Genomic DNA, 21,669 nt, shown 5'->3' on the forward strand with positions numbered 1-21,669 from the left:
GCGGCTGCATTCTGAACTAACTGCAGTCTCCGGGCGCGTCCCAAGGGCAGCCCCATGTAGAGAGCGTTGCAGTAATCCAGGCGGGACGTCACCAGCGCATGAGTGACCGTGCGTAGGGCATCCCGGTCCAGTAGGGGGCGCAATTGGCGCACCAGGCGAACCTGGTGGAACGCCCCCCTTGCCACGGCCGCCACATGGTCATCCATTGACAGCCGGGCATCAAGGAGGACGCCCAAATTGCGCGCCCGTTCCACAGGGGGCAACTGCTCGCCCCCTATGGCCAGCGATGGAATCAGCTGGCTGAATCGAGGTGCCGGTAGCCACAGCCACTCAGTCTTGGAGGGGTTGAGTTTAAGTCTGTTGTCCTCCATCCAGACCCCGACGGCCTCCAAACACCGGGACATTACTTCGACAGCCTCGTTGGGGTGGTTTGGAGTTGAAATATACAGCTGAGTATCATCAGCGTAGAGGTGATACTCAACCCCAAAACCACGGATGATCTCACCCAGCGGCTTTACATATGTGTTGAACAGGAGAGGCGAGAGGACCGACCCCTGTGGCACCCCACAAGTGAGTGGCCTCGGGGTCGACCTCTGTCCCCCTGTCAACACACATTGCCTCTGGTCGGAGAGGTAGGAGCCGAACCACCGCAAAACGGTACCTCCGACTCCCATCCCCTCCAACCGGCGCAATAGGATACCATGGTCGATGGTATCAAAAGCCGCCGAGAGGTCTAATAGGACCAGGATAGAGGAGCAACCTCTATCTCTGGCCCTCCAGAGATCATCAACCAACGCGACCAAGGCTGTCTCTGTGCTGTGCCCAGGTCGGAAGCCGGACTGGCGTGAGTCTAGATACTCGGATTCGTCAAGGTGTCGTGGAAACTGCTGGGCCACCACATTCTCAACAACCTTCGCTAGAAACGGAAGGTTGGAGACTGGACGATAGTTAGCTAGCTCCATTGGGTCGAGTGAGGGCCTCTTAAGTAAGGGCCTCACCACCGCCTCTTTCAAGGTGGTTGGTAAGGATCCCTCACCCAATGAGGCATTCACCAGGCCCAGAAGCCAGCCTCGTGTCACCTCCCAAGATGCCAGTACCAACCAGGAGGGACACGGGTCCATTAAACATGTGGTGGGTCGCAGCCGTCCACGCAACCTATCTAAATCCTCGGGGGCAACAGAATCAAACTCCTCCCAGGATGGTCTCACAAGACTCGCTGTTGGCGGCTCGTCTGGTCCACTGAGTGGGGCCCATCCGCTCCGGATCTGAGCGACTTTGTCCTGCAGATATTCCCCAAATTCCTCTGCTCTGCCCTGTAAAGGTGCCCCCTGCGTCCCCTGTGACAAGAGGGAGCGGGTCACCCTAAACAGGGCAGCAGGGCGGTTATCCGCGGACGCAATAAGGGTGGCACAATATCTACGTTTGGCCGCCCTTAATGCCACCAGGTAGGTCCGCAAGTAGGATCTTACCTGTGTTCGATCAGATTCGGAGCGTGAGGACCTCCACCTGCTCTCTAGACGTCTCCTGTGATGCTTCATCACCCTCAGCTCCTCGGTATACCAAGGAGCCCGGGTGGGTCGCTGCCGCAGGAGAGGTCGCAAAGGCGCAATCCGGTCCAAGGCCCCAGCCGCCGCCCTATTCCAGGCGGCCGCTAGGTCCTCCGACCGAGCGCGGGTCAGGGCTACAGGTAATGGCCCAAGCTCCGTCTGGAACCTATCCGGCTCCATCAGGCGCTTGGGGCGGTACCAGCGTGGACCGTCTGGTCCCGCCTCCTCGCGGTGGGGGGTAGCGCCAGGGAAGTTAAGCCGGAGACATGAGTGATCTGACCATGACAGGGGTGTAACAGTAAAATCCCCTCTACCCAGATCACTCGTCCACTGCTCAGATACAAAGACAAGGTCCAATGTGTGGCCTCCTTCGTGTGTGGGGCCCTGAATTAACTGGGTCAGGCCCATGGCTGTCATGGAAGCCATGAACTCCCGAGCTACCTCAGATGCTGCTCCCGTCGACGGCAGGTTGAAATCTCCCATGACCATGAGCCTGGGGATCTCAACCGCCGTCTCCGAGATCAGCTCGAGGAGCTCGGGCAGGGCTGCTGATGTATAGCGAGGAGCCAAGTATACAATCAGCAAACCCAACTGCCTCCGTGGGCCCCATTTCACACCAAGGGACTCACACCCGGATATCTGAGGAACAGTGATGTTGATTCTATGCCTCCGTTTGTACAACCAAGGATTATGTTCGCTTTTTTAGCTGCTGTCGCACACTGCTGACTCATGTTTAAGTGATCATCCATTAGGACACCAAGATCTCTCTCATAGTTACTGTTTTTGAGCCAGGTTTCACCTAATCTGTACTTGTACATTTAGTTTTTCCTGTCTAGGTGTAAAACCTTGCTTTTCTCCACATTAAATTTCATTTTGTTGGATAGGACCCATCGTTCAAGTTTGTAAGATCTTTTTAGATTCTGAGCTTGTCTTCTGGGGTGTTGGCTATTCCTGTCACCTTAGTGCCATCTGCAAATTTGATGAGTTTCCCTTCTATTCCTTCATCTAATTGATAGATTATGAAGATATTGAAGAGTACTGGGCCTAAGACAGAACCTTGTGGTACCCCACTGCTTACATCCCTCCATATAGATGTGGTAACTGTCAGCGTTCCAAATATCATGCAGAATTAAATCAGAGTCCAAGGCAAAACTATCCTTAAAGTTCCAATTTAATAAGTCAGACATGTTGGCACATCTGTGGAATCCCAAATCTAAAGCTTCCTGGGATTCTACCCAGTTGAAAGTTCATGATCTTATCCCCACACCCATAAATCCATCACATGGTCCAATCTTCTTCAGCCACGCTGGCATCTCCACCCAGCTGGTTCCGGTCAGGTGCAGAGGTGCGGAGACAAAAGATGACCTTGGGCTTCTAGAAAGGAATGACAACAACACATTCCACAATTCTACTCCTTTTTATTCCCCTCCCAATTACTACACTAATGAAACAGCATAATGAAATAATAAAGAGTGTGGCACGCCAAAGATCCTAAAAAGGAATATAACTGTAGGCCTGATAGTACCATTAAAGACTACTCATTGGCTACAGTTCATCAGCCAGTTACAAATCTATCTGGGGGTGATGCTGTCTATCCCACATTTTAAAGGCCATGCTTATTATTCGTATAAGTTTAAAATGTCAGGCAACATAGTATAGCACACCCTCTGCAGTTCCACATCTTACCTACACCTTAGTGCCAGCTATTTTGATAAGATTTTGTTCTTAACCACACTGTCAACAAAAAGAAAGAGGAAGTTTAGCCAGATCTTGGAGGTATGGTGTTCTCATCCATTCTTCTTCGCCAAATATCAAAAGAAATCTTCTAGGTTTGTTGACTTAGAACAGGGCGGGGGTGTTATTTGTGGTAGATATTTGTGTATGTTTAATAGCCCTAATTAGATAATAAAATATTTGTTGAGTCACCATCTGAGTATTTGAGGATTAAATATATTAACTGGAGATGTTGCTGGTTGCTAGGAATGACCAATATGCTTCCCGGTTAGCAGCACTGTACTTCGTGAGTCACCTGCCCATCCCACATAAATTGTTACAGACTTGCTTGCCCGCATACCTGCATAAGCATTTGGGCTTCACAGATTCTGAAAGAAGAAAAGAAGCAGTAATTACTTTCCAATTAACTCCAGCAACTACCTGGCATCCAGACTCAGACAGTAAAGCAGACTGGTTTGTAAACTCATTCTTAATCTCTGGAGCCAGAACCTCAGCAATTATTTTTCTTACTGGGATCTGTTTTGTATGGAGTAATTATTTTGCATTCCCTTGTTTTGGTGAAGTCTTAAAAGCAATACAAGTCATCAAAAATAGGGAAACAAACTTTGCCCAGAATTTCCCATACCAGCACCATTAACTATTCTGGTTGAGTTTGATGGGTTTGCATTCGGATGCGACACAAGTGTGCCAGCATGTTTGGGAAAGTTTACTTCACTGATGCCAAAAGCCAGCCTTGAAAAGAAATTATATTGGAAGCAATGATAGATTACTCCTATTACCACCTATAACCCTATAATACCATTTATATGTTATATAGGCCGTGTATATGTTCAAAATCTTACATGCTCTCAATCATCGAGATGGATAGCTATTTTTTCAAAAGAATGATGTGTATGTTTCTTCCTTTAAAAAAATTATGTTGGCAACTGAAATTATAAATGCAATTATAACGAGGTTGCTTTCAATATTTGAACTTTACACATATTTTAATTGTATGACCGCAAATTAACCACATAAGCTGTGGCAAACCTTTTGGGCTCAGCATGTTAGAAATTTGGAAAGCATCTAACTTGATTCTGCTGGCATGTCAACCCTGCCCCGCAAACTAAAGAGGATTGATTCTTTACATATTCATTTATAATTAAACACACTTCTTGTTGACATGAATGCAAAAGCTTATTTCATATGATTGCCGATAGTGCAGTTATTGCTAGACTGCAGTTACAGAAATCCTCTCTGCTTATGCCTTGAAAATGAACCTGTGCAGTGGTTGGAAGAGAGCTGAACTGTGCAGCTGCTATGTTCCTATTGGTCTCTCTTTTGTGTCACCACCAATCACAATCCTGAAGATGACAGATCACGTGCTAATATGGTTGAAGAGAATCAATTTTAATCTTTGGTAGTGTGTTCACTGGGTTTCTTTTGTTATTCACACAGAGGGAGTAGCTGTTGTCGGGGGATTGATGAACAATGGGATGTCACCCAAAATGTCATGGTGTGTCCCCTATGACAGGTGCATCACAGGTTTGCCATCACTGGGCTAGGAAGGGACTATTCAGAAATAGGCAGCATTGCAAAAAGGCACAAACTGACTTCAGATAAAAAATTAGCCTTTCTGAACTAATGCCTTCCAGTTGTGTAGGATTATTAAGACAAATAAAATCTTCAGTCAATAGAAAATTTAATTAATTATAACTACTTGAAGTTTTAAAAGTATTAGTGCATAATTAACTTACTCTCCCTCTACTGCTGAAGTGTAATAGAATGCTTTAAAAATTCCAGCATTCCAGATTAGCATACAAATCTCACATGGAGAATAAAAGCATTCTATGGAAAAGATTCAAGATAAACAAGCACTAACGTTTTTTTGAAAAGTAAAAAAGAGAAGTCTTGGATTACAACTCCAGAATTTAGAGGCATCACTGAAAAGTCTGGATTAAAGAAAGACTAAGCTAAATATTGTTGATGGCTGCCCTAAAGCATAATTTGATAAAAGTCATTCCATGCTAATGTAGATTCAATGTTTGAGATCTCCCTTTTCAGAATTCCATCTCATACTCTATTCAAAAAGACTCCAATTTTCTCTTAGCACATTTTTAATGGTAGAACAAAATATTGAATTGATGCCATGACAATGGTCAGAGAAGTTCACAAATAGTAAAACAAACGGTTGAGAAACTATGTGTATTCAGTATGTATTTACCAGAAACCTTCCCCATTCCTGAAAAAGGAAATGTCTAGACCAGCCTTATCCAAATAGTTGTCTTCCAGATATATTGGAATTCCAGTCCGATGCAAATTTCTACATTTTAAGATTATCATCTCAACAATTTGGTTTATATGCATGAAATATACAACACAAAATATTCTTCCTTCTTTTATAATTTTACATTTATAAAAGAGGTTCCTACTTTGGTTTTCTTTCTGTTTTGCAACAACAGTAATATAGCCACACGTATATATTGCCATAGCCAAAGTGTATTTTGGCAAGAATCTTGGCAAAAATTACTATTTGGCAAAAAGCTGAATTTGTGGTTCAACTAAAGACAGCGAAACAGCCAGTAAAAAGGTTTATCGTATTTCATATGGGTCAATAATGCATTTTGGCTTGAAGCTAAAATTAAAATAGAAGAGGAAGACAGGGATATCATCCTGTACTAAATAACATACACAATACATTAGAAAAGACATCTAATACAGTAACATTTACAGGGAGCATAGTAATAGACTTCTGACTTCAATTTAAGTTGTCAGTTACTACCTCTAAAGCACTAAAGGGTTTAGTTGAAAAATATCCAGCTTCTGTGCTAATGTGCCCATGTTTATGATCAGCTATTATGCCCATCTTTTGTCGGCCAACTATATCTTTTCTAGCAAAGGGGAACATACAGAAACATACTGATCATCTCATTTTATAGGTTAACAGTCTTCCTTCTCATTCTTTTTCTTTTTAATTTTCCCAACAACTTTGGCTTTTCTTGTTAAACAAACATTTACCACTGTTTGATTTTTTACTAACATTTAGTCTCAGTTTTCACATTTGTCTTTCCTGTCAGTTTATACGTATTGCAAATGTGTGGTGAGTGGTTAGTGCTATATACAGTATTTTAGATTTTGTGAGCCACTTAAGGAAACACCATTTTCAGAAGGGAACATCTGAAGTTTGATAGAACTGCCTTCTTTCCTTCCTCTCTCCCTCCCTCCCTTTTTCTAGATCCAAGCGAACATCCTATTTAGATTTCAATCCATACAAAGAGCATTTCAGGCTATTGTTTTCATTAAAGACTTGAATGTTAATGTTGCAGCTCTTGAGTAAAAGTACACAATGATTAGAATTCATTAGTGGCTTGCTAATAATACCTTATTTGGTTTGCAGCAAACTGTTGTCTTCTTTTCATTCTAGCTGTTAGATACTTGTTCTAACTACTGTGGTTTCCACCAAGATCCTCTGTTCTGGCAGGAACAAAGGTTTAATCCCATTGGTCGAAGGGTCTGACAGCTCCCTATAAAAGGGCTGCTGTCAGACTCAACCTTCGCTGGATTGTTCTCACTTGTTCTACTTAATAAAGAGCTGTTGTTACCGTTAAGCCTGTGTGTGCCTATCCATTGCCCAATCTAACACTAGCTATTTAAACAATCCATATTAAATTAGGTTACAAGCTATAATATATTAATTGCTTCCCTAACTATTTCATCAGAAGCATAATCCATTCTTCTGCCAAGCCCCTTAAAAACAAACAAATCACCATCTTCAGGTTTAATTAAACTGGAGGAGCCAAAGAAATGGAATAATGTCTTGCAATTATCAGAAAAACCTTCTGTTAGACATTTAAAACAAAATATTTCACAAGTTTAGAATGCAACCCTGCTCGTAAAGAGGATGAAGTCAATGAAGACTACTTAAGTTGACACCATATTTGAATGTTAGCTGGTGGCCTGGATGTACAGTAAGTACGGTATATTTAATTTTAGAACTGTGGCAGCTAGACTATAACTTTATTTTATTCTACCCCAACTAAGACTCAAGACAGCTGGAGTGGGGGAAGACGAGAGATGAACTCTCACACATCCTATTAAAAATATAAGCATCCAAGAATTGGGCCTTCATCCAGGAAAGGAAAGAAAAACCCCTAGAGACAAGGGTGTTTGCAAATTCTGACACTTTCAAAGGAATGATTAAAAACAAGCATTGCAACATTGCAATGCAAGCTCTGCCCTTTAAGTCCATGCATCATCATGGCACATGTACAAAAGTGCAGAGCTTGCAACCATTTCATTGCAGCAAAAGGGGGGGGGAGAGAAGTAGGGTGGACACATGTGTTCTGAGACCTTGAATCACAACATTCTCTATTTGGAAATGTTTAAAGTAATAGGGTAGATAGACAGAGTCCTCACCACCATCTACTTAATTCCAAGTTCAAGTGTTAAAGGGTCATTTTCCTTCTTCTTTTAATAATGCTAGAACTCTGACAAAGCCAACCGTTGCAAAGGAGGAGGAATCAATTGCATGTGAACCTTGTGGCAAGCCACACGCTGAACTGTTTGACTTTAATCTGCAAAGACGTGCTTCTAAAAGTTCGCAAAGACTATTCAAAAAATATTGGTGTTACGTATCATTTGGTATCAAGTATCTAACTGCAGGTAATATTAAGGTACAGAGCAGTATGTTAGGAAACCATAGATAAATGCTAAAGAATCCAAGAGTCTTCAAGGAACATTTCGTGTGTGTGTGTGTGTGTGTGTGTGTGTGTGTGTGTGTACAGGGTTGGTATTCAGCTGATTCGGACATGTTCTGGTGAACCTGATGCTAATTTTACATCTGGTTCGCTGAACCGGTAGTTGAAAGAACTGGCTGGCCCTGCCCGCCCCTCTCCGCCCCTTCCAGGAGTCTCCACATGGCCAATTTTGGATGCCAGGTAAGTGCAGGGCCCATGCGGAGGCTCTGGGTGGATAAAAAAGGGGCTTCCTGGAAGTTCCAGGAGTCCAGAAACGGGGCCGTTTCTGGCTTCCTGATCCGGGGGAGGCCATTTTCACCCACCCATAGGCTCAAGGAAAGCCTCTGGAGCCTGGGGAGGGCAAAAAAACGCACCTCCCAGAAGTTCCGGAAATAAATTATACATACACACACACACACACACACACACACACACACACACACACACACATATGTTGCATTTGTGCTGATAAATAAATAAAGGGAGATAAATGCAACACAAATGTAACAAGGCAACTTTAAAAAATGGCTTTCAGCCTGGATGGCTCCTTGGGTGAGCCGTTAGACAGAAAAGGGAAGCAGTATGCTCCCTCCCATATTTGGGCATACAAGGGGTTGTGACACAATACATACATGCATGCATGCATGCATGCATACAAAAACACACACATATATATATATATATACACACACATACAAACACACACACACACACACACACACACACACACAAACATATATAGGTAGGTAGGTATGCTGGTCTTGTTGCATTCGGGTCTTTGTAAGATTGAGGCTGTCTTGGCAATGTTTCGGTGAGATCCCACTCACCATCTTCAGGCAGGGTTTTGGGCCATATGTATGTATGTATGCATGTATGTATATTAAAAGGCACAAGCTTTCACAAGCTACAAGAAAGTATTATCAGACTTTCTGATGGCTGGCTACCAGTGGTGGGTTCTGGATCCTGTTGCAACCAGTATGGTGCAACGAGGCCCGGCGTACACCACATGAAAGCGCGCTGCACGCACTCACACACACACACACACACACACTCTCAGCTCACACATGTGTACTGTCTGCAACGCTCTGCAACGCCTCTGCTCAGTGATGCCTCTGCTCAGCAGAGCATCGCACAGGCGCTGTACACTCTGTGCACGTGCATGGAAGCCCCGAAGAGCTGAAATACAGGTAAGGATGATGGGTGGGTGGGTGGCCCCTCCGAAGCACCATACCGGAATGGTACCCAGTGCTCCCGGCAAGCACTGGTATGCCCATACTGGGGTGTACCCGTCATAACCCACCACTGCTGGCTACCATAGATTAACATGGTTCTTCTTTTGCAATGTGTGAAGTTCAGCTAACTTTTTACACCATATTTGGATTCTCTCTTTCTCCTTTCTGTATTATTTAGTGATAAGTCACAACAAATAGATATTCCAATTTCCTGGTTCCTACATCTCCATAATCTGTGACCTGGATGGATTGATTTTAGCTTATTGCATCATGGTTTATGAGTCAAACCTCCTACAAATCCAGTCAGTTGTACTGCATTCAGCGAGCCATAGTTAAACTGTGGTTTAAAGGGATGGATGAAACTAACAGTTAAAACCATCATTTCCGTAGCCTTATTTATCAATGTGTAAAGGGGATACCAATGACTAAGTGCATGTTCCGATATCATGATAAATGAAAAACTTACTTGCTTCAAGTACCAGAACACAGGTACATTAAGGGCAGTCTGTCTCTCTCTCTCTCTCTCTCTCTCTTTTGCATCCTTACTGTTTACTGCAGGTGCCACTGTCTGCATTTGAATTTCCTATAAACATCGAGCTAATGATACTAAAAGCAGAATTCTTAAGTACATATTTTATTGGGTTGTAAATAACAGCTAGCAAAGGTTATTAACATGTTCCATTATCTTCAGCAGAGAGACTCGGCACTAAGAAAAGCACACACATAATTTTGGTTATGGAAAATTAAGTAGGAATAGCAAAGCGCTTCATTTATATGCTTGCTGTAAATTCCTTGGTTTTGGCAAATTCACAGTGTCATCTTCATCCAGGTAGCCAAGAGCCAAACAAAGTGTGATGCATCTGTTACAACTGTTTTTCCCAAAAAAAACCACATTTCACCTACAAACAACTTCTCTGTGCTCTGTGGAAAAAGCTCTTTCAGAAAATGAAAAATCTGGGGGAAGGAAATTAACTTCCAGTGTGCTAAGAAAGTGTTTCATAACGTCATCCTGTTTCTATTTGGCAAAACAACTATCTGCTGTTGTACTTTTCCTATTGCTAATAGTAGGACTACATATTGACCATCTCGGAGCAAAATCCTTCAATTTCTAGTGTGGTTCAATATTATGCACTTTCCCTCTTCAGTTCCTAATTAATAGAAACTAATCTAATTGAGCTACTAGTGCAGAGACGTGCTAGGCAGAAAAGCAGCATATCTTTTAGCTAAGTAAAGAAAGAATATTGGAGCATTGTTTTTTTAAAAAAACTGGGGAGTCCAAAGCATATAGCTTTCCAATTTCAGGAAAACTTGATCCTCAAAAGCATTTCAAAATAAGTAGAAAAGAATTGATTTTCACTAGAAAGAAGTGAAAAAAATTTGCCATCATCATGAAATTGAGGCACAAGTTTTGAAAATGACGACTGTAAGAGAACGTCCCCTTTGCTCCATTATATCTTGGACTAAAGGCCGGAGGCAATTTGTCAAAGAGTTCAGTCAGTTCAGTTCATTTTGAAATGCTCATGAATTTTAGGCAAAGATCTAGCAATAAAAATGACAGGGATAAGTCATTATGATCCTGAAGCTTGTCCCTCATGAGAAATGTGCACAAAACATTTGACACTTCGGATTAATGGAAAACCAACAAGGCCTCCATCTCCCAGCTGTTTCCATCGTTATTCCTCAATCACCTCCTGCAGATACACCTTCAGAGGCTGCTTAAGATGATTTCTTCTTTGCCTCATTCATTTTTTTTAACCTATAACTTGTTCCACATGTTTTTTAGTAACAGCACAGAGCATGTCGCATTAAATTCCTGGCTGTAAAAGCATGGCTTTCTCTGTAAATATGGAACACCTTTCATCACAAAGACTATGATACATTAAAACAGTGCAAGCAAACCAGATTGATCCTGGCTCAAAGCAGATTCCTCCAACCTTTGATTAGTGCAGGGGTGTCAAACTGGCAGCCCGCAGGCCAGATATGCCACATGCAGGCCATGCCCACCCTAGCTCTGTGAATTGGAAAAACATCACATGACAGCAACATGATGCAGCAAGTTTGGCACTCATGGATTAGTAGAAGTTTAATATGGAGTTAGAATAACAGAGTTGGAAGGGACCTTGGAGGTCTTGTAGTCCAACCCCCTGCCTAGGCTGGAAACCCTACACCACTTCAGACAAATCGATATCCAACATCTTCTTAAAAACGTCCAGTGTTGGAGCATTCACAAACTTCTGGAGGCAAGTTGTTCCATTGATTAATTGTTCTGACTGTCAGGAAATTTCTCCTTACTTCTAGGTTGCTTCTCTCCTTGATTAGTTTCCACGCATTGCTTTTTGTTCTACTCTCAGGTGCCTTGGAAAATAGTTTGACTCCCTCTTCTTTGTGGCAACCCCTGAGATTTTGGAACACTGCTATCATGTCTCCCCTAGTCCTTCTTTTCATTAAACTAGACATACCCAGTTCCTGCAACTGTTTTTCATATGTCTTAGCCTCCATTCCCCTCCAGTAGATATCCTGGTCCCTCAGACTCAACCTATGCCCAGATGCTGCTCATTGATGAATTGCCTTTTGTTACAGTGCATGTAGTTAGGCATTGTGCAACAGCACCAAAGATCAGCTGGAACCTAATGGGCCAATTAGGCATTTTATGTATTATTTAAACACTAGCTATTATCACTTGATTTAAATTTTTCATTTTATTACACCCAATTTTACTGTCTGCATTGTAATTTAACATAGGCTGCATCCTGGACCTGGGTCATAAATATTAGTTTGATGGTTTTATAAATGTATTTTAATAATAATAATAATAATAATAATAATAATAATAATAATAATAATAATAATAATAATAATAATAATAATAATAATAATAATAATTTTATTTGATTAGCCGCAACCCTCTCCCGAAGGACTCGGGGCGGCGTACAATCAAAATGGATAAAAAATACACATAGGACAAACATATATACAAAAAGAACAGGGACATATACATATGTGCATGGAGGAGAGTTGACTTATATGTGAAAGACAATTAAAAACACAACTAAAAACACAATTAAAAACACAATTTAAAATCCCCTTAAATAAAATTACTAAATTAAAAAACCCATCAGGAGCGTTACAAAGTTATTGTTGAGCCAGGCCAGCTATTTGGAAAAGGTGGGTCTTGAGCTTAACACGGAAGGAGCGGAGGTCAGTAGTGGTCCTAATATCCGGGGGGAGGTCATTCCACAGGGCTGGGCCCGCCACAGAGAAGGCTCTGCTCCTAGGCGCCACCCCATGGCACTGTCTGGTGGACGGCACCTGGAGAAGTCCCTCTCTGTGCGAGCGGATGGGTCGTAGGGATGTATGGGGCAGAATACGATCCCGCAGGTAACTAGGTCCTGAGCCATGGAGCGCTTTAAAGATCGTAATCAAGACCTTGAAACGCACTCGATAGACCACAGGAAGCCAGTGCAGCTCGCGCAGGAGAGGTGTCACATGGGAGTACTTAGTACTCCCCATAATCACCCGCGTGGCCGCATTCTGGACCAACTGCAGTCTCCGAGTGCATTTCAAGGGAAGCCCCATGTAGAGAGCGTTACAGTAGTCCAGGCGAGACGTCACCAGCGCATGAGTGACTGTGCGTAGGGCGTCCCGGTCCAATAGGGGGCGCAATTGGCGCACCAGGCGAACCTGGTGGAATGCCCCCCTGGCCACGGCGGTCACATATTCATCCATGGACAGCCGGGCATCAAGGAGGACGCCCAAATTGCGTGCCCGCTCCACGGGGGCGAGTTGAATGCCCCCAATGGCCAGAGATGGAATTATCTGGTTGAACGGGGGAGCCGGAACCCACAGCCACTCCGTCTTGGAAGGGTTGAGCCTGAGTCGGTTTCAACCTGCCGTCGACGGGAGCAGCGTCTGAGGTAGCTTGGGAGTTCATGGCTTCCATGACAGCCATGGGCCTGACCCAGTTAATTCAGGGCCCCACACACGAAGGAGGCCACACATTGGACCTTGTTTTTGTATCTGAGCAGTGGACGAGTGATCTGGGTAGAGGGGATTTTACTGTTACACCCCTGTCATGGTCAGATCACTCATGTCTCTGGCTTGACTTCCCTGGCGCTACCCCCCACCGCGAGGAGGCGGGACCAGACGGTCCACGCTGGTACCGCCCCAAGCACCTGATGGAGCCGGATAGGTTCCAGACGGAGCTTGGGCCATTACCTGTAGCCCTGACCCGCGCTCGGTCAGAGGACCTAGCGGCCGCCTGGAATAGGGCAGCGGCTGGGGCCTTGGACCGGGTTGCGCCTTTGCGACCTCTCCTGCGGCAGCGACCCACCCGGGCTCCTTGGTATACCGAGGAGCTGAGGGTGATGAAGCGCCACAGGAGACGTCTAGAGAGCAGGTGGAGGTCCTCACACTCCGAATCTGATCGAACACAGGTAAGATCCTACTTGCGGACCTACCTTGTGGCATTAAGGGCGGCCAAACGTAGATATTGCGCCACCCTTATTGCGTCTGCGGATAACTGCCCTGCCGCCCTGTTTAGGGTGACCCGCTCCCTCTTGTCACAGAGGACGCAGGGGGCACCCTTACAGGGCAGAGCAGAGGAATTTGGGGAATATCTGCAGGACAAAGTCGCTCAGATCCGGAGCGGATGGGCCCCACTCAGTGGACCAGATGGGCCGCCAACAGCGAGTCTTGTGAGACCATCCTGGGAGGAGTTTGATTCTGTTGCCCCCGAGGATTTAGATAGGTTGCGTGGACGGCTGCGACCTACCACATGTTTAATGGACCCGTGTCCCTCCTGGTTGGTACTGGCATCTTGGGAGGTGACACGAGGCTGGCTTCTGGGCCTGGTGAATGCCTCATTGGGTGAGGGATCCTTACCAACCGCCTTGAAAGAGGCGGTGGTGAGGCCCTTACTTAAGAGGCCTTCACTCGACCCAATGGAGCTAGCTAACTATCGTCCAGTCTCCAACCTTCCGTTTCTAGCGAAGGTTGTTGAGAATGTGGTGGCCCAGCAGTTTCCGCGACACCTTGACGAATCCGAGTATCTAGACTCACACCAGTCCGGCTTCCGACCTGGGCACAGCACAGAGACAGCATTGGTCGCGTTGGTTGATGATCTCTGGAGGGCCAGAGATAGAGGTTGTTCCTCTATCTTGGTCCTATTAGACCTCTCGGCGGCTTTTGATACCATCGACCATGGTATCCTATTGCACCGGTTGGAGGGGATGGGAGTCGGAGGTACCGTTTTGCGGTGGTTTGGCTCCTACCTCTCCGACCGGAGGCAATGTGTGTTGACAGGGGGACAGAGGTCGACCCCGAGGCCACTCACTTGTGGGGTGCCACAGGGGTCGGTCCTCTCACCTCTCCTGTTCAACACATATGTGAAGCCGCTGGGTGAGATCATCCGTGGTTTTGGGGTTGAGTATCACCTCTACGCTGATGATACTCAGCTGTATATTTCAACTCCAAACCACCCCAATGAGGCTGTCGAAGTGATGTCCCGGTGTTTGGAGGCCGTCGGGGTGTGGATGGGGGACAACAGACTTAAACTCAACCCCTCCAAGACTGAGTGGCTGTGGCTACCGGCACCTCGGTTCAGCCAGCTGATTCCATCGCTGGCCATAGGGGGCGAACAATTGCCCCCTGTGGAATGGGCACGCAATTTGGGCGTCCTCCTTGATGCCCAGCTGTCAATGGATGACCATGTGGCAGCCGTGGCAAGGGGGGCGTTCCACCAGGTTCGCCTGGTGCGCCAATTGCGCCCCCTACTGGACTGGGATGCCCTACGCACGGTCACTCATGCGCTGGTGACGTCCCGCCTGGATTACTGCAACGCTCTCTACATGGGGCTGCCCTTGGGACGCGCCCGGAGACTGCAGTTAGTTCAGAATGCAGCCGCGCGGGCTGTGATGGGGAGTACGAGGTACTCCCACGTAACACCTCTCCTGCGCGAGCTGCACTGGTTACCTGTGGTTTTCCGGGTGCGTTTCAAGGTGCTGATTATCATCTTTAAAGCGCTCCATGGCACGGGACCTAGTTACTTGCGGGATCGCATCCTCCCACATACATCCCTGCGGCCAATACGCTCACACAGGGAGGGACTTCTCCTGGTGCCGTCCACTAGGCAATGCCAGCGGGCGACACCGAGGAGTAGGGCCTTCTCTGTGATGGGCCCAACCCTCTGGAATGACCTCCCCCCCGACATTAGAACCACTTCTGACCTCCACTCCTTCCGGCAAAAACTGAAGACTCACCTGTTCCGATTAGCAGGCCTGGCATAATTCAACTGTCCCTCCTGGCAAATGTATTATATCTGGTTATTTTAGGGTTTTTTTAATTTACTGTATTTGTTTTTAGGGGTTTGAATTTATTTTATATCTGCTTTGTACAGTTCTTTTAACGGCATTTTAACCTCCTCCATGTCAACTGTCAACTGTACATATTTAATTTTATTGTATCTTGTTATATTTTGTATGACCTGTACACCGCCCCGAGTCCCTTTCGGGAGAGGGGGCGGTCTAGAAGCATTAAATATTATTATTATTATTTTATTTTTATTATTATTATTATTATTATTATTATTATTATTATTATTATTATTATTATTATTATTATTATTATTATTATTATTATTATTATTATCCATCCAGACCCGTACGGCTTCCACACACCGGGACATCACTTCGACGGCCTCGTTGGGGTGGTTCGGGGTGGAAATGTACAGCTGAGTATCATCAGCGTACAGATGATATCCCACCCCGAAACCACGGATGATCTCACCCAGCGGCTTCATGTATGTGTTGAACAGGAGTGGTGAGAGGACCGACCCCTGTGGCACCCCACAAGTAAGGGGGCTTAGGGTCGACCTCTGCTCCCCTGCCAACACACGTTGCTTCCGGCCGGAGAGGTAGGAGCCGAACCACCGCAAAACGGTGCCCCAGACCCCCAACCCCTCCAGTCGGTGCAACAGGATACCATGGTCGATGGTATCAAAAGCCGCCAAGAGGTCTAATAGGACCAGGATACAGGAACAACCCCTATCTCTGGCCCTCCAGAGATCATCTACCAACGCGACCAAGGCCATCTCTGTGCTGTGCCCAGGGCGAAAGCCGGACTGGCGTGGGTCTAGATAATCATTCTCCTCCAGATGTCGTGGAAACTGAGAAGCCACCACACTCTCTACAACCTTCGCCAAAAAGGGAAGGTTGGAGACAGGACGATAATTGGCCAGCTCCGTAGGGTCCAGGGAAGGCTTCTTGAGCAAGGGTCTCACCACCGCCTCTTTCAAGGCGGCCAGGAGAGACCCCTCACCCAACGAAGCGTTCACTAGCCCAGGAGCCAGTCGTGTGTAACCTCCCAGGATGCCAGTACAAGCCAGGAGGGACACGGGTCCAGCAAACATGTGGTAGGTCGCAGTCGTCCACGCAATCTGTCCAAATCCTCTATGACAACCAAGTCAAAGTCCTCCCAAAAAGGTTTCTCAAGACTCGCCACTGGCGTCTCGACTGGGCCACTGAAGGGGACCCAATCCTTCCGGATTTGAGCGACTTTATCCTGCAGATATTTCCCAAACTCCTCTGCCCTACCCTGTAAAGGGGCCTCCCGTGGCCTCTGAAACAGAAGAGAGCGGGACACCCGAAACAGGGCGGCAGGGCGGTTCTCTGCGGATGCAATGAGAGCGGCACAATATTGACGTTTGGCCGTTCTCAATGTCACTAGGTACGTCCTTAAATGGGCTCGTACCCGTGCTCGGTCAAATTCGGATCGGAAGGATCTCCAACGACTCTCTAGGCATCTCTTGCGGCGCTTCATCACCCTTAGCTCCTCGGTGAACCAAGGAGCCAGGGTGGATCGTTGCCGCCGGAGAGGCCGCAAAGGCGCCACCCGGTTCAAGGCCCCGGTAGTCGCATTATTCCACGCGGCCACCAGGTCCTCTACCCGAGGGCGGGTCAGGGCTGCAGGAGGTGGCCCAAGCTCCGTCTGGAACCTGTCTGGTTCCATCAAGCGCCTGGGGCGGAACCATCTAGTGTTTTCCAGTTCCGCCTCCCCGCAGCGAGGGGTAGCACCAGGGAAGTCAAGTCGGAGGAGTAAGTGATCTGACCATGACAGAGGGATGATGGTTAAATTCACTCCTCCCAGATCACTCAGCCACTGGCGAGAGACAAAAACAAGGTCCAAGGTGTGACCTCCCTCGTGTGTCGGGCCCTGAATCATTTGAGTCAGGTCCATGGCTATCATGGAAGCCATGAACTCCCAAACCCCCTCTGATGCTTCTCCCACCGACGGCAGGTTAAAATCCCCCATCACTAAAAGCTTGGGGGTCTCAACCGCCACCGATGAGATCAGCTCGAGGAGCTCAGGCAGGGTCGCTGATGTATGGCGGGGAGCCAGGTATACTATCAGCAGGCCCATCTGCCTCCCAGGGCCCCATTTCACAACAAGGGATTCACATCCGGACGTCTGTGGCACAGTGGACTCCCTCGGCTCTAAGTCCTCCCGGATAATCACTGCTACCCCACCGCCCCTTCCCCGGGCCCGAGACTGGTGAAATGCTTGGTAACCTGGTGGGCACATTTCCACGAGGGGTAACCCTCCCTCGTGGCCCAACCAGGTTTCCGTTATTCCCGCGAGGTCCGGCTCCCCCTCCAAAATTAGATCGTGAATGAGGGGGGCCTTATTGACAACGGACCTCGCATTGCATAACAGCCTTTTAACTTTGTTACCTAAGATGTGCATGTGTATGTCTAGGTATGTTCATAGATACATTTGCAGAATACTCTACTTGTACTGATTTGTGACTGTAATAAGCTTGACTTGACTTGACTTGAATTGAATCCCCAGCAAGTATGGAATTCTGGGAGTTGAAAGCAGTGGTGGGTTGCAGGCTGCATGCCCCGGTACGGGCATACCGGTGCCTGCCCGGAGCACTGGGTACCGTTCCGGTACGGTGCTCTGGAGGGCCCACCCACCCGCCTGAGCTCCTTACCTGTATTTGAGGTCTTTGGTGCTTCCGCCTGTGTGATGCTCCTCCGAGTAGCTGGAACATTGAGGAGGCTCGCGGAAGCATCGCAAGAGGTAAGAACGCATGCGTGTGTACTGCACGTGTTCATGTAGTGGATGCCGGGGCCCGTTGCACCGTACTGGTTGCAACGGGATCCAGAACCCACCACTGGTTGAAAAATACACATCTGAAAATCACCAAGGCTGAGAAGCAGCACGTTAGACAATTCTGCTAGAAGATAGATAAAAGTATGCATGTTGACCTAAATAAACAGGATCAATGTTTGTGTGTGAGTGGCTTTTAGGACACAAGTCCTATTTTTGGATCTCACATTGACTCTCTCACTACAGCAGAAAATGAAAGTGAAATGTAGCATAATTCATAATTATTATGTGCAAATTATAATACTTGGGGGGGGGGCAATATTCAATGTTTTATTGAATTCTGCACCTGTAATTTAATTCAGTGGTGGGTTCCTACCTGTTCGGACTGGTTCAGCCTGACCAGTCCTGCCATGCCCTTGAAACATAGGTGCCACCATCTTGTTAAATCTTAACTTCCCAGGTGATTTCTTCCGCACAGCATCTTTCTCCAAACAGCTGAAGAAAAGCTAAGAAGAAACTCCTTGTGCCCTCAGGGATTTCTCCAGTTAACATTAGCTCCTTTTCATTGATTTAGAAAGACTAATATTTCACATTAGGAGATCTGGTAGACGTGACTCCTAATTGCTCTTCACCTGTTCAGAAACTTTAAAGATAAACTTTCCCCTTGCACATATGTGCTAATCGTTCCCGACTCTAGGGGGCGGTGCTCATCTCCATTTCAAAGCCAAAGAGCCAGCGCTGTTTGAAGACGTCTCCATGGTCATGTGGCCAACATGACTAAACACCAAAGGGACACAAAACACTGTTACCTTCCCACCAAAGTGGTCCCTATTTTTCTACTTGCATTTTTACGTGCTTTTGAACTGCTAGCTTGGTGGGTTCCTACCTGTTCGGACTGGTTCAGCCTGACCAGTCCTGCCATGCCCTTGAAACATAGGTGCCACCATCTTGTTTTTCAGTTCTGTGCATGCGCAGAAACAATTTAAATTGCATGCGCATGAGTGCAAACAGTGCGCATGCAATTTAACTTTCCCCTTGCACATATGTGCTAATCGTTCCTGACTCTAGGGGGCGGTGCTCATCTCCATTTCAAAGCCAAAGAGCCAGCGCTGTTTGAAGACGTCTCCATGGTCATGTGGCCAACTTGACTAAACACCAAAGGGACACAAAACACTGTTACCTTCCCACCAAAGTGGTCCCTATTTTTCTACTTGCATTTTTACGTGCTTTTGAACTGCTAGTGGTGGGTTCCTACCTGTTCGGACTGGTTCAGCCTGACCAGTCCTGCCATGCCCTTGAAACATAGGTGCCACCATCTTGTTTTTCAGTTCTGTGCATGCGCAGAAACAATTTAAATTGCATGCGCATGAGTGCAAACAGTGCGCACACAAGCGAACCAGCAGTAGTGCCTGCGGGAACCCACCCCTGATTTAATTATGCTGTTTCTAAAAGGCAGGATGCTAAAAACAGAGCGATTCTACAGTGTCATTGCTTGTTTTGAAAAGTCCAAGCAAATTTCTCCCACCGTCTTCCAGAAACAGAATGCTCCTTGCCTTCCTTCTCCAACTAATCCTCTGACGTCAAACACACACAGATCTGCTTCCACTCGGAGTTTCTAGATGCATTTCGTGTGTTAAAAACCCTGTCTTTAGTATGACACTGTTCTTTGGAGGTCCCCTTTGACAAAGCAAGCACAATTTCCACCTGAACGAAAATTGAAGCAAGCGACACCGTTAAACTATACATACATACATACATACATACATACATACATACATACATACATACATACATACATATATATATAAAATCATACATAGAAACCATGTTGGCAGCTGCTGTTAAATATATGTTTTAACCACATGGCCTTTTATAAAGATTAAACACAACCATTTCTAGGGGAAAGCTACAAAATGCACATCTCCAAATTCAGCCAGATTTGTTCCCTTTTTTAATGCTTAACTGAAATAGAAAAAAAAGGAAACTAGGATAACATCACAATATCAAATGGTCATTGCAGGTCACTATATATCCTTCACTGCTTTGCAATATCACTGCTACCAGCACACTTATAATTCTAACCTCAATCACTTGCTGCAAATTTTAATAATAATCCAAGTAATGAAGCAGCTAACAGAATGCCTTCATGCTGGAGGGATGCTTATATTTGTATGTGCCATATATGTATTAAAGAGATTTACATTTGCATCCATTTGGTTAACAATCCACGTGTAACCTAACTATAAAAATGCTTCCTCTGCCATTTTGCCTACAGGCATATTATGTGGGATTATGTTGTTGGCTTTCCACCCAATCATTAGTCAATGCATTATTCACTAGAGATCTGTATTGCAGAGAGGTAACAAAGGCACCCCAGGGGGTCTCATAACCCAGGATACCCATTATGTGGTTGGACAAAGATTGCCCCCTTTTACAACTTGGACCAGAGTTGGGAAGGATTTTAAAGGCAGAACAGAGTGCCTTAAGCTCAGCAAAGGTTTAAAATGTTCCTTGCAGTCCTTGAAAAAGTGCATGCCCCCAAAATTGAATTGCCACAAGGTACAAATGCAATTCTCAACTGGTTTGGAACAACCCTGATTTCAGCAAAATTCCAAGGACAGTCAATGAGCTGAACTGAATGGGGAATTAAACTTGGCCCTTTCCAATCTTAACTTCCCAGGTGATTTCTTCCGCACAGCATCTTTCTCCAAACAGCTGAAGAAAAGCTAAGAAGAAACTCCTTGTGCCCTCAGGGATTTCTCCAGTTAACATTAGCTCCTTTTCATTGATTTAGAAAGACTAATATTTCACATTAGGAGATCTGGTAGACGTGACTCCTAATTGCTCTTCACCTGTTCAGAAACTTTAAAGATAAACTTTCCCCTTGCACATATGTGCTAATCGTTCCCGACTCTAGGGGGCGGTGCTCATCTCCATTTCAAAGCCAAAGAGCCAGCGCTGTTTGAAGACGTCTCCATGGTCATGTGGCCAACATGACTAAACACCAAAGGGACACAAAACACTGTTACCTTCCCACCAAAGTGGTCCCTATTTTTCTACTTGCATTTTTACGTGCTTTTGAACTGCTAGCTTGGCAGAAGCTGGGACAGGTAATGGGAGCTCACTCTGTTACGCGGCACTAGGGATTTGAACTGGCGAACTGCTGACCTTTCTGATCGACAAGCTCAGCATCTTAGCCACTGAACTATCACGTCCCAACAGAAACATTAGGTGTGCTTCAATGCCTGTCCTCACCTCTCAGCCCTTTGAGCAGGCCAGGCCAGGGCTACAGGAATGTTCTTCATAGTGGTCAGATAGAATAGTAACATATTA

This window comes from Natrix helvetica (assembly GCF_964273705.1).
Source record: "Natrix helvetica genome assembly, chromosome: 3".
NCBI lineage: Eukaryota > Metazoa > Chordata > Lepidosauria > Squamata > Natricidae > Natrix > Natrix helvetica.